At 40.0% G+C, this 13,655-nt stretch overlaps 1 protein-coding gene across 5 annotated transcripts in view; it reads left to right on the top strand.

Annotated features, from left to right (window-relative positions):
- Positions 1-13,655, top strand: part of ppp2r5ca (protein phosphatase 2, regulatory subunit B', gamma a) — a 263,516-nt gene that overhangs the window by 120,088 nt on the left and 129,773 nt on the right. The gene's annotated exons all lie outside the window — the stretch shown is intronic.

The raw sequence follows: 13,655 nt of genomic DNA, 5'->3' as shown, positions 1-13,655 counted from the left end.
TTCGCTTTGCTTATCTGTTCGTGCAGAGCCTTTGTGCGGTGAGATTAGAAATAAAAGAAGTGCGCTCTTGTAGAACCGTTTTGTTGAACAGTTTCTGTTCCGAAGGCTTTTCTTTTGCTGTTCCTTAAAATAAAAGGAGAAGCCTGGTAATATGCTGCAGTTGTACGATTGGTGAGCCTGCTGGAGTTCATTGATGCATTTCCCACCAATCTCGGAACTGGGTTCGCTGCTTTCTGCTGTCACTGTCCCATCCCCCAGTCCAGCATGCTGATGTCAAAGGAAGTGAGGTCATTAGCCTTTAGGAGAGGTTGAATGATTGTTGGGGGCTGGGCATTGGCCCAATTTTGGCTCCTCACAGAGGTTGTTTTGTAACACAACTTTTGCCCCCTTACATATTAGTTCTAAAAACTGCAGACTCAGTTCGACTTTTTTTTTAAAAACCTCATTGTTTTACATAGCGAGTGATTGCATTAATAACCCGAGAAAATATCGGTGTGTACTGTGCTGAATTTATTTGCAGCTCGTGTTTTACTCGCTGATTTTTTTAACGTTTACAGTACAAGAGGAGACATATCCAGAAATTATAATTAGCCAAGTATTTGAAAGCTACTTTTAGAATTTAGCAGCCTATTAGAAAAGGAAACTTTCCTATTTTAAGATTCATGTTTATTCGATATGCGCTAAAATACTTTCCAACATCCTGTTGTCCGCAATGTTTTTTCTGGAAGTTTAAAATTCAGTGCTTCACATATAGAGGTGCTAATTATAATTATTTTAAAAAACTATCTGTGCTCATTAAAGTTTTTTTTCCAGCAAATGCCAGTTTCATAATGCATGATGTTTTGAACTTGTTTTGCTGGTTTTTCTTTGCAGCTTAGTTTTAGATCTAATTAGTGTCAGTTTGATGACAAAAACAATGGTTATGAATTTTAATACACAAACTGGCTATCCCTGAGAGTAATTGCTACAGAAGGGAATTGTATTTTTAAAACACTGAAGCATTTTGTAAGATTTGCTGCACATTTTCCAGCCAAAATTTGTGCTAGAATTAAACAATTACATTATTAATTGTGATGGCAGGTAGTTGCAAGTCTCATATGTAACAAGCTTTAGCTACTTTCTCAGTTCAGGATGTGGACAGCATTTACCAGTCTCATTACCTAATTTGTGGTCAGAAGTTGCAATGGTCTTTGCAAGCCCTAAGTAACATGCTAGAAATTACTGCAAATAACAGTATTACAGTATTTGACCTGTTGGTAAATGTTTGAATCAAAGAACAAATCTGTGGAAAGCATGTTAGCATTAGTGTAGAACATTCTCTCATCATACTTTTGTCTAAAGAACATGTGGGTGCTATGTGATACTTAGCTACAAATACTAGGATTTAAAAAAAAAAATTTAGAGTACCCAATTAATTTTTTCCAATTAAGGGGCAATTTAGCGTGGCCAATCCACCTAACCTGCACATCTTTGGGTTTGGGGGCGAAACCCACGCAAACACGGGGAGAATGTGCAAACTCTACAAGGACAGTGACCCAGAGCCGGGATCGAACCTGGGACCTCGGCGCCATGAGGCAGCAGGGCTAACCCACTGTGCTGCCCAATACTAGGATTTTTGACACTTCAGGTGCAGAGCAATGTGTAATTTCTCAATACTGCAGTTATGAATGGTGTTTTACAGGTGGTGAAAGCCCTTTTTAGTGCAACCTATAATTCTCTGTAGAATTGAACTCATGCCTACTCTGAAGAGCAATCCAATCAGTTTATTTAACTCCCCATCCAATTTCTTATTGAAATCAGTGACCACCGTTGCATCGTCTGCCCATATAAGCAGTAAGTTTCCGGGCACACATTTGCTGAGTAAAAAAAGTTCTTCCTTGCATCCCCCTGAACCTTGCCCAGGACTTTAAATCTGTGTCCCCATGTCCATGTTTCATCAGCTAATAGGAACAGTTTTTCTTTGTCTATCTTATCTTTCATGACCTTGTGCATCACTATCAAATCTCTCATCAACTTCCTTTACTCCAAGAAGAATAACTCCAGCTTCTCCAAAGTAACCTTGTTAGTTCAAATCCTTCATGCCCCATCCCTTTTGCCAAAATGTATTACATCGTGCTTCTCTGAAATTCTACCTGCCACATGTCTGTTAGCCAACCTATGTCCTGTTGCAGTCAGTTGATATAATTCTTAAATTTCGTATCTTTGATAAATTTTGAATTTTACTCCCTTCCAACATCCAAGAAATTTAAATTTATTTTACACCACTCTGTACCATTTGGTACCGTCCACCAGTCTAGAAAAGCACCTATTTGCTACAGATCTCTGTTTTCTGTATTTAAAACAAATTTTTATCCAAGTTGATACTGGCCTGCCAGCTCCATGAGCCTCTTTTTTTTTTATGTGGTACTTTATCAAATGCTTTCTTTAAAAACCATATAGACCACATTCAAACTTCTTTAAATTTCTGTTGATCAAAAATTAATTTCCGAGGGCAGCATCATAGCTCAGTGGTTAGCACTGCTGCCTCACGGCGCTGAGGACCTGGGTTCGATCTCGGCCCGGGTCACTGTCCGTGTAAAGTTTACACATTCTCCCTGTGACTTTGTGGGTCTCACCCCCACGACCCAAAAAGATGTGCAGGTTAGGTGAATTGGCCACGCTAAATTGCCCCTTAATCGTAAAAAAAGAATTGGGTACTCTAAATTTTTTTAAAAAACAAACAAACAAAAATTTCATTTCCATTGGTCAAACATGATGAGACCATAATATCTACCTTTTAGAAATTCTGCTGCCTCTCCTTGATTAACTTGAACCTCACCGTGCCTGTTTAATTCCTAATTATTTTAATACCACCACTGATATTAAATTGACTGGGTGTCCTTGCAGCCTTTCTAGCTGCCACTTTCCGATCCTAGACCTCCCCAATACTCGGGAAAGTTTGAAAGGTTATGGCAAGCATTTCAAATCAGAAATGGTACAATGACTTCAATTCCCAGAACGATATGTTACATTGAAACAATTGAAACAATGCTGAGGTTTAAAAAAAAAGTTGAAGGCAGCCTCCTGGGTATTGCCCAAATTTTAACAAATGAATACCAAAATAAACTAAATGTGCAGCATGTTGATCAACATTGGAAATGGATATTTATGACGTATCTAAATATATACTTAGAGTTTGAGTTTTTTGTAAAGTAAACAATATACTGTTCAGCTTTTGTGTCTTCAAGAAATTGTCCCACACCTGGAAGGAAGGGGGTGCCTTGCCCTAGTGAGGGGCTCAAGGACCCCCTTGGCATTGGGGGGGGAGGTGGAAGAACCAGAGCCCGAGGTGGGTGGGGGAGGACCGGATGCCGAGGTGTGTGTGGGGGTGGAGAACCAGAGGCTGAGGTGTGTGTGTGGCGGGGGAACAAGAGGCCGAGATGTGTGTGTGTGTGTGATGTTGGGGGGAGAGAACTCGGTGGCGGGGGGGGGGGAGAAGAAAGAGAACCAGAGGCACGGGGGAGGGGGGGGGGAGGGAGAAACAGAGGCCGGGGGGGGGGGGTTAATTTTTAAAAATCTTCATCACATCCTTCATGTATGCTTTATTTTATAAATCTAACATAAGAAAAATGTAAGCTAACTCACTTTGCAAAGCGTTACAAAAAGTAATTCTAGGTTTTTTTTGCTTCAGATCCAACCTCGTGCACTTTTGCAGCAATGTAGATTGTTCTGAATTTACTGGTCAACAATTCTGGGCCTGTCTGAGCAATATTATCAATTAATGTCAAGTTGTGGGTATCTTTTGTGCTCCAGGCCCATGCCCATTAAGAACTGGATTGAAACAGTCTAAAATCATTTACACTCTTCACACATCTTATATTTAACCCTCTGTTTTTGTTTAATTGTTTCATTCATCTTGGTCTTAAGCCATGTAAAACCTTTTTGCTGCGAATATTTCTTAAAGATCATCTAACGGTTTTTAAAACAAGACCCTTGAGCCTTTCTCCATATATAGTTTGAAACATTAATTTTCAGCCCATAAACTGTAAATTCTAAAACAATTATCCCTTCCAATCCATACATTTTATCAATAAAGTTGTGATTTGAGTGCAGATTCTCTCAATTTTTCTGACTATGTAGTGTCAGTAAGTACAAAATGAAACGATTATTCCGTAGTACTATAATCATGCATGAAGAAAAGACCTGTATTTACATAGCCTTTTCATTACCACTAGACGTCTGTGTGCCTTGCAGCCAATTAAGTGCTTTCGAACCAGTCCATGTTTTAGGAAACATGGCAGCCAATTTGTGCACAGCAAACCTGCAATGAAATAATGACCACATAATCTGTTCTTGTGATGTTGATTGACCGTTAAATATTGACCAGGATACCAGGCATCACTCCCCTGCACTTTTACAAAATAGAAACATGGGCTCTTTAATCTCCACATGAGGACAGATTAGGGCCTTGATTTAACATCTGGACTGCATCCCAAATGAAATATAGTACCTCTGACAGTACAGCATTCCCTCAGTACTACACTGCGGTGACTGCCTTAAATTTTGTGCTCGGGCTCTAGAGAGGGGCTTGAAGCCAGGACCTTGTGATTGCCTAACAACTTGTGTATTGATTAAACATTTGTTTTGGGAAACTTAACAGAAATATTAAGTTTAAAAAATTGGAAAGTTTTATCATAATTGTTTGATTGTCCCTGGGTCACTTCTGTGTGGAGTTTACACGTTCTCACGGTGTTTGCGTGGGTTTCAACCCCACAACCCAAAGATGTGCAGGATAGGTGAATTGGTCACGCTAAAATTGCCCCTTAATTGGAAATCTAATTAATTTAATTTTAAAAAGGAATGGACTCCATGAAAATTTTAATTTGAATTCTGACTTTTTTCGGCATACATTTGGAAACACCAGACGATATACTTGAGGCATCCATCCCAAAGTGTTTCATAACCAATTAATGAGTTTCAGGGTACAGTCACTATTATATACATTTAAACATCTAACTGGAATTGGATGTTCCACAAATATCCTCATCCTGTATGATGACTGAGTCCAGCTTTTCGGTGCAAAAGGCAAAATTGAAACATTTGCAATGGTCTTCATCTAGAAGTGCTGAGTCGATGATCTTTTTCTGCATTCTCCAGAGGTCCCTAGCATCACAGATGCCTGTTTGATTTGACTTCACAGGGGGGTGGGGACCAGCAGTACCAGTGCAGGTGTGGGAAGTTGAGCAAGTTAGGTAATTCTCTGGCTAGAATGGGATGGAACCAGATGAGTACAGTTCCACCAAGCCTTTTATTTATTTGTTCATGGGATATGGGCATCACTGCTAAGACCAGCCCTTATTGTCCAGCCTTAATTTCTCTTGAGAAGGTGATGGTGAGCTGCCACCTTGTGCCAGTGCAATCCATGTGGTGCAGGTCCACTCGCAATGCTGTTAAGGAGAGTTTTCTTAATTCTGTTGCTGAGCGATGATGAAGGAGCATCACTGTTTTTCCAGATAAGCATGGTGTATGACTTGGGAAGCTTGCAGGTGGTGGTGATCCCCTGCGATTGCGACTTGTTCTTCTAGTTGGCAAAGGTTGCAGATTTGGAAGGTCTTTCTGAGAACACCTGGGTGAATTGTTGCAGTGCTTCTTGTGGATCATAGTACACACTGCAGCCACAGTGTGCCAATAGTGATGGGAGTGAATGTTTAAAGCAGTGGGTGGTGCGCCTATCAAGCAGGCTGCTTTGTCTTGGGTAGTGTCACAGTTCTATTGGAATTGCATCCAACCAGACAAATGGAGCATATTTCCAAGAACTGACTTGTGCTTTGGAGGATCAGATGTGAACCACTTGCTGCAGAATAGCAAGCTTCAGACCTGTTCTTTAATCAATAGTGTTTATGTGGCTGACCCACTTAAACCTCTGGTAACCCTCAGAATGTTGAAGGGTTTTTAGCAATGATCCTGGATATTGCTAGTCTTTACAGTTGATTGTAAAATTTTGAATTTAAAAAGACAATGTTGTGAGCTGCTGCGACACACAAGTTATGAAGTTTCATCAACCACAACAGCCAAAAAAACCCCACAAGTGAGCACTTTTTTCCTCATTGTGGCTACCTTTGTCTCTTTCCCCATTAGTGAAACTACTTGCAGCATAATTGGGCTGCATCATCAAAACGTTAATACTTCAAAAATCTGAACTATGTTCCATTGCAGTTTAACAGTGGAAACAAGGCACAAGGGAAGTTCAAAACAATCTAATCTGAAATACAAAGCATGAAGTTCAATTCTTTGCCGCAACAATCTTAAACTGGATAGAATATGTGAATGTATTTCTGATCAAGGCAAGAGGCTTCACTTTTTTTCTCTCTGTTAGCATCAACAACATGGTTGTGAAGAGAAATATATTGCTTCAATATTCATCTTAATCCCAACTGCAGGATAGCGCTCTTTTGGAGCAGTGGTGCAACAATCACCTTCTCCATTAGTGACGTTTGTAACATCGGCATGGCCTTCCCTTGCGTTGATGTCCTTCCCCCCCCCCCCACCCCTACCCAATCACATGCCCTATCTTGGGGCTTAGTCAGCGGTGGTTCTATCAGGCACCACTTGGTGTCAGACATTGGAGTCCATCACCTAGAAACATATATAGAAAATACAAGCAGGAGGAGGTCATTCGACCCTTTGAGCCTACTTCGCCATTCATTATGATCATGGCTGGTCATCAAGTTCAATACTCTGATCTCTTTCCACCTCCCCACCCCCATATCCCTTGTATCCTTTAGCCCCAATAACTATATCTTAATTCCTTTTTGAAGTTACACAACCCAGAATACATTCTGTATCCTTGCTACTCCAGTGTTTTTTAAAAAATTGGTCCTGGTGTTCAACGTGCAAGAGTAAAGATTCATCAGCTTAAGGGAAGGCGGTAGGAGGTAATTTAATTTTTTTTGTTCCTGCAATCAGTCATAAACTGAAACCAGTACACTGTAATGACGTCCATTAATCAGGGTCCTGCTGAGACCACGGGAAATGGAGAGTTGTTCGGTGAAAAAGGGCTCATTAGGGAAGCAAAGCATGATCAGTGCAGTATGTTTAGCTGTAAAGATGTCCCAATTGCACAGATATAATTTAAATAATTTTTCCAAAGTCTGTTAAATGAGACGCTCTGCACTAATGCAATATCTGACAAATCATTTGGTGTTTAAAAACAAGAATAGAGGAATATTACAAGAAGAGCGGTATTCATGTTGTGAAGTAACCGGGTATGGTAGAGTGACAAATAAAATGACGTTCACCTTATGGATTAGTGTCAGGAGCTGCTGCTTGATTTCAGCTGCATTAACCGAACTGTGCACGGTTGTCCAGGTGTATCCTAGCCATAAAAATTAATATATCTAATCTGATCAATTAAGGCCCCATATGCTTCCCAAGGCGATAGGTACTCCCCTGTAACCAATTTACAACCCAAATAGGGTTACACCAAAACCACTCTGCTCCTTCATTACAGTTCTGTTCCAGATTTGAAAGCAAGAGCTGAAGATCAGAAGAGAGGTGATAATAACTGCCATTGACATAAAGCAGCTTTCGATCAAGACTGGCATCAAGGAACTCTACCAAAGTTGAAGTTAATGAGGATCTAAGAATGAAATTAATTAATTTTGCATATTGAGAAAGTTGGATAAATGGAGCTGAAGTACAGATCAGCCATGATCTGATAGAATGGTGGAATAGGCTCCATGTGCTGCATGATCTGCAGTTCTACTTCCATTACCCTCTTGTGCACAGCTATGTGCATGTCTCTTTCACTTGTTTTTTTATCATCTATACTCTTGCTCTCTTTGTTACTCCCTTCCTTGTTGCAGACTTTATCTTTTAGTGATCAGTAGGAGAAGTCAAGTTAAGACCCCCTTTTTAACTCTACTGTTGTCATAGCTGAGGTCCAATAATTGCACAGTAAACTAATTTATTGGGGAATATAGCTGTAAATTCTTTTAAACTCGCAAGAATGAGGAATATTCCACCAGCCTTAATTTCCTTACTCATTTTACAAAGTGTTTACTGCTGTGCATTGACAAATCAATTTTTTTCTGACAAATTTGTCAGGTAATTGAACAGATTGGCTGTCATTTACTTTTTAAAAATTTGCTAGATTTTGTAACTACGATACAATGTAAATGGGACAGGATTTCCCAGAATTCCAGTGCAAGGCAACTTCAAACCTGTCTGACCTTTTTATGCTGGCTTATCTGCAAGTTTTGCATTCTGAAGCTTAATTGTGCAATTTCAAAGGAGTCAAAATTTAAAGCCTGTGGCTTGGCATTACTCTGCCTGCAGTTTTCTAAACTGCAGCAATTGAATTGAAAGCTTGACATATTCTGGCACATATAAATGTACTTCTATGTATTTTCTGTACCTTGTAATGAAGCAATTGATGTGAATTAATATAATTTGGGCTTGTATAACTTTTTGTAACACTTTTCTACATAAATGGGCAATAGCTGGATGAGGGTGTTCGGGGAAGCCAGTGATTTCTTATCCAGAGCAAGTTCTTCTAAATGAGTGAAACTTTGCTATTTTAAATACATTCTTTTTTAAAATAATTCTAACACCCAGAAAACACAGCCATTAGATCTTGCGGTCTTGAACCACGTTGAACACAGTCACACTTTTGAAGCACAGGAGCACTTTTTAGATGGTGTAATGTTCTTATTAAAATATATTCTGCTACTTTTGATGAGCACTGGTATGGGAGTTGCTAATTTAAAAACCATTCTAGTTAAAGGAAGTTCAGTGCAATTCCAGTATTTTGTAGATCTGTTTAGATATCTGTTCTTAAATTGGAAGTGAGAAACTTATTTGAATATCTAACTCTTTCAAACATAGACCATTCATCTTTTTATTTATCAAACGCCTAATAAATATCACAAGCCTTCTCTCCTTAACCACTGTCTAGAAAGGCCAGAACTAATGCCATCTGTCACTTTATTTTTAATTTTAGGGTTTACACAAAACATTTCATGTTTTTCCAGTGTCTCCCAGTTATCTTAAACTGTATGTTGTACGTCCTCTGCTTTTCCTTCATGTACACCATTTCTTCATTGGTCAAGTGGTTGGGCTGATGCTCCTCAAGTTGATCGGTGTGAAATATACAAATTGAGATGTCTAACCAAATCTGTAGAAATTGAAATAAGTGTGGACTATATCCAAAATATTAGAGGTTAGTGTTGACTGAAATATAACTTGTATCACTGAATCAACCTGAATGCTGTAATAATCTAACATTTTCATCATACTGTTGCTGGAAGCGATGCTTAAATACTTTGCCTATCACATATTTGTAGCATCCCCACGCCCATAACTTCAGGGTATATGCACCATTTGTGATCCATTTAACTGTGCTATATAATAGAAATTAACATTGATATTCAAAAGTTTTTTTTTTAATGTACTGGCCTGGGAAAAAATGTAAAATTAGAAAATAAAGCAACTAAGTTGTCATGGTACAGAGGAGTCCTCCGAATTGAGAAACAAAGGGCAGCAAGCACGGTGGCTGCCTCATGGCGCCGAGGTCCCAGGTTCGATCCCGACTCTGGATCACGGTCCGTGTGGAGTTTGCACATTCTCCCCGTTTTTGTGTGGGGTTCGCCCCCACAACCCAAAGATGTGCAGGGTAGGTGGATTGGCCACGCTAAATTGCCCCTTAATTGGAAAAAAAATTAATTGGGGACGCTAAATTTATTTTAAAAATAAAATTGAGAGACAATCTTTTCTGTGCATCTGCAACATGACACAATATCCACGGAACCAATTCTGCATTGGTTGGATAGCAGCAAGGATGATTAATCCAATGCCAACTCAAAAGATATATGAAAAAGCGAACCTCTTGTTGACAGAACTCTGGAGCTTGTACTCTTCAGACTTGAGTGCTGTGAATATTAAAAACCGATGGACACTGGAGAGAGCAATTGGAAGAGGATAACATGTTTGTGCGTTGTTGATGACTGCGAGAGAAAATTCACCAGTTAGTGTAATTTGAATTTTGTTTAGGACTATCGTGTTAGGACTATTTCAGTTATTTGGTGGGGGTGAAATTCTGATGGAGGGATTCAAACATTGAGTTTCAGAAAAGATGTTTACAAATTTTGGAGATGACATCCTGGATGTGGTGATGCTGGTGATTTGCTGGTGACTCACCTGCGGAAGGAGGTGCGCTCCGAAAGCTAGTGATTCAAAACAAACCTGTTGTGCTTTAACCTGGTGTTGTAAGACATCTTATTTAGGGATTTTGGAGATCAGATGGATGTTTGCTAGGATCGCGGTTTTGGGTAGGTTTTTAAGCAAGGCGTGATGGTGCATTTTCAGAAGCAAAGATTAGAGGCTCAGTAGAAACTGTCAGTCTTTTGCGTAGATGAACAGAGATCTTTAGATGCAAATACATAGAAAGTCATAGAATTCTGGTTTTAATAAATAAGAGCATAAACATACGCAAGAGCATAAACATAAGCTATAATTACAGTGGAGATTGCAGTTTGGGAGCCTTATGGAAACAATGTAATGCCACAGATTCATCAGGGATCAGAAACCTTTGATTTTTCTTCACTCATGGGATGTGGGTTTTGCTGACTAGACTAGTATTTATTGCTTTTGGAGGTAGTACGAGCTGCTGCCTTGAGCTGCTGCAGTAAGTATGACGTAACGACTTCCATTGGCAGTTCCAGGATTTCAACCCACTGACATTAAGGAACGCTAATATATTTCCAAGTCAGAACGGTATGATATTTTGAGGGAAATTTGAATGTTGTGAAATCCCTATACACCTGCTGCCCTTGTTGTTCTCGGCCTTCGGGGTCTCACATTTTGGAGGTACTGCTGAAAAAGCCTTGACAGTTTGCTGCAGAGCATTATGTAGATGGTGCACATGCAGTCAGTGTGCTGGAGATGGAGGAAGGGAATGTTTTAAGATTTGGAAGAGTATCAATCAAGTGTGTTGTTTTGTGCTGGATAATGTTGAGCTTCTTGAGTGTTGTTGGTGTGACACTCTAGGGAAGTGGCGCTCCTGATTTATGCCTTGATAGCAGAAAGTCTTTGGGAAATCAGGAGGTGAGTAACTTTCCACAGAATACCCAGAAATTAACCTGCTCTCTTGCTCTTGTAGCCACCGTTAAGCCAGTTAAGCCTCTGGTCAATGGTGACCTCCACCCCAACTCCCCTAGATGGGGATGGCAATGGATTCGGCAATGGTCGTGCTATTGAACATCAAGTGTAGGCAGTTAGATTCTTGTTGAAGATGATCATTGTCTGGTACTTAATGGTGTAAATGTTACCTGTCACTTATCGGTTCAAGCCGGAATGTTGCTCTTGCTTATGTGTAGGTGCAGATTGCTTCATTATCTGCAGAGTTGCGAATGGAAGTGAACACCACAATTGTCAGCAAGCGTCCCCACACCTGACCTTTTTAGGCAGAAAGATCATTGAAGATGATTGGGGCTTGTGGTGGGATACTCAACAGCAGAGGTCACATGCTGGGTGCAGAACAGTCATTGTCAATATCCTGGGGAAGGTCTGAGGTAAGAACCAATCACTCCCCTTGTAGTGTAACCTGATGCAAATGAGGAAAGATTATTGCATTAAAGGGACTCCTACAGTAATCTGGGACTGAGATGTTTGACTTCCAACAACCACAGTCACTTTTGCTAGGTATGAATGCAGGTGATGGAGAGCTTTTCCTTTGATTCCCAATTAAATTTTAGAAGGGCTCCTTGATGTCATATTCAGTTAAATGCCACCTTAATGTCACTTGACCTCTGGAATTCGGCTGTCCTCCAAAGCTGTAATTGTAATGAGATCTGAAACTGAGTAGCCCTGGCAGAACCCAAACTGAGCATTGGTAAGTAGGTTGTTGGTGAGTAAGTGCTACTTGAAAGCATTGTTTAAAACACCTTTCATCACTTGGCTGATAATTGAGAATGGGCAGCAGTACTAACTCAGTTGAATTTGTCTTGCTTTTTTCTGATGAAGAGAAACAAAATTATGAGACTATTTCAACATTGGAGCAGAGTTGGCATTTAACAATTTTAAAATTGTTAGACCATATGAGCAGACATTGGACGTAACAATTTAAAATTGTTTTAAAAGATTTATTTATTTAGGACTGTTGAGAGGGAGAATTACATATTTAGTTGAAGCAGAATAAGGTTCAGGGCTGTATTGCTCTAGGAAAGAGCCTACACCGCACTGTAAATATCAATAAGTATCTTGAATAACATCTATGAAATTGAGCCACCATCCAGATTATGATGTGGGTGATACAATAACACCATTTGGTCATCTTGATGTATTCTCCATATACAAATGCTTGGAAGAACAAATTGTATTTATATGAATAAAATGCCATCAAAATGAGCTATTTTGGGAACCTGACCATTTAATTTTCATTTTATGATGGATATAAGGCCTCATGTCAGTGGCACCATTTGCATCCTTTTATTCACCTCCATTATTTCATATCAGGAAAATGGTTTTTGACCTGCCATTAATCCTTTTTTTAATCAACTAGCTATTATCTAAACTGACTTATTTTGTTTTGTGTAATCAAATTTGTGTTTGTGGTTCTCTATCACCTTAATTTTGAATGCTTTTTATTTTGCACTAATTCCTGCCAATACAAGATGGCCACCGTCTGTGGTTCTGCACAGGTGCATGACTCCACATATGTGCAGAAATCCAGTGTGATTAATCTTTATTATAGTCACAAGTAAGCATACATTAACACTGCAATGAAGTTACTGTGGAAAAACCCCTAGTTGCCGCATTCCGGCGCCTGTTTGAGGGAGAATTCAGAATGTCCAATTCACCGAACAGCAAGTCTTTCGGGACTTGAGGGGAAACCGGAGTGCCCGGAGGAAATCCACACAGACATGGGAGAATGTGCAAACTCCGCACAGACAGTAACCCAAGAGGGAATTGAACCTGGGACCCTGGCACTGTGAAGCAGTGACTACGCTGCACCTAGTCTGCCAGGACCCCTTTGCACATGCGCCGATTACATCACTGTGCGCAGGCATGCTGACGGCAGAAGGATCACGTGTGCATGATTTTGAGGGTTTTTTGATTATGGAGCACATGCTCACAGGTTCACGACAGAAGAGGTCACCATACGGTACAACCAAACTGACAACTAGGATTCCACAGCCACCATGATCAGACCCACATTGTGGAAAGTACCTCCCTATCTTTGATACTTTCTCTATCCCCTGCCCCGCATCCTTCTCTATCTCTCTAACCGCCAACCCCTGAAGCCCTCTGTAATTTGTGTGTTCCTACATTTCTGGTCTCTTGACTATTCTTCATTGCTCCTAAATTGGTGCTGGTATTTTCAACTGCTAAATCTCTAGAATTAACATCCTTTGGGAGGATTTTAAATTCGTACACATCCACAATTCAGCTGCAAGTTGGATTGGATTGGATTTGTTTATTGTCATGTGTACCAAGGTACAGTGAAAAGTATTGTTCTACGTACAGCTCAGACAGATCATTCTATACATGAAAAAAATCAGAGGGCAAACATAAAATACACAATGGATATACATAGACACAGGCATCAGGTGAAGCATACAGGAGTGTAGCACTACTCAGTAGAGAAGATAGAACATAGAACGATACAGCGCAGTACA

This window comes from Scyliorhinus canicula, chromosome 2 (genome assembly GCF_902713615.1).
Source record: "Scyliorhinus canicula chromosome 2, sScyCan1.1, whole genome shotgun sequence".
In the NCBI taxonomy this organism is placed as follows: domain Eukaryota; kingdom Metazoa; phylum Chordata; class Chondrichthyes; order Carcharhiniformes; family Scyliorhinidae; genus Scyliorhinus; species Scyliorhinus canicula.
The sequence above is the reverse complement of the archived record's forward strand: the minus strand, read 5'-3'. Positions and strand labels throughout refer to the sequence as shown.